The sequence below is a fragment of the Artibeus jamaicensis genome, unplaced genomic scaffold (assembly GCF_021234435.1).
Source record: "Artibeus jamaicensis isolate MK-2021 breed Jamaican fruit bat unplaced genomic scaffold, CSHL_Jam_final contig_1715, whole genome shotgun sequence".
Classification (NCBI taxonomy): domain Eukaryota; kingdom Metazoa; phylum Chordata; class Mammalia; order Chiroptera; family Phyllostomidae; genus Artibeus; species Artibeus jamaicensis.
In genome coordinates, this window is record NW_026521335.1 from 1886388 (window position 1) to 1887251 (window position 864).

Here is an 864-nt window from a genome sequence, read left to right on the forward strand (position 1 = left end):
TGTTTCTACCTGTGTTATATAAGAATCACTCTTTCTGCTCATTGTCGCTAAACTTAAATCATTGTTACTTGATGCATGTGAATTGGAAAATCCTTGTAGTTTTAATATGTGTTACCTGCTTTGTAATGATCGTGAGCATCTTTATGTCTATTGACCATTTGGGTTTCCCCTTCTGTGAATTGTCTGTTCTTATTGAAAATTTATTTTTCTATCTGATTGTCTCTGTTTGTTAGGATACACAAGTGTTCTTTACACATTCTGGTTGCCATTGCACTCTTATCAAATAACTGCCAAGTATGTTTTCTGAATAAATTATTTCCTTGTTTGCTTTTTAATGGTGTCATTTCATGAAAAGGTGTTTTATGTTTAATATGGCTACACTTCAGCAACATTTTGTTGTTTTCACTTTTCATGATTTTAAGAAACTTCTAACATTCATAAGCTCACAAAACTGTGCTTTCCCGTTTTCTTTAAGTTGTAGAAATGTCTTCTTCTTTTAAAAATTAAGTTTTTTATTTAACCCAGAAAGAAACTTTGTGCATTTTATATTTAGCATTTTCCCGAATTGCTCATCAGTTGTCTCCTTGTCATAATTAAATATTTCATTTTCCCCACCAATATGAATACCTCCTCATCATAACCAAGCTTTTCCATTTGCATAGAGCTATGATTGGACTGATAATTATTTTCATTGCTAATATGCCTATTCCTTTTAGAATAGCCTGCTGCCTTAATTACTAAAAGTATATCATCAATTGTGATATCTAATCACACACATTTCACAACTGTTTCTCCTCCCGAAGATTGTCTTCATGATCGCTAGACCTTTACTCTTTCATATCAACTTTAGAATCAGCTTGTCAT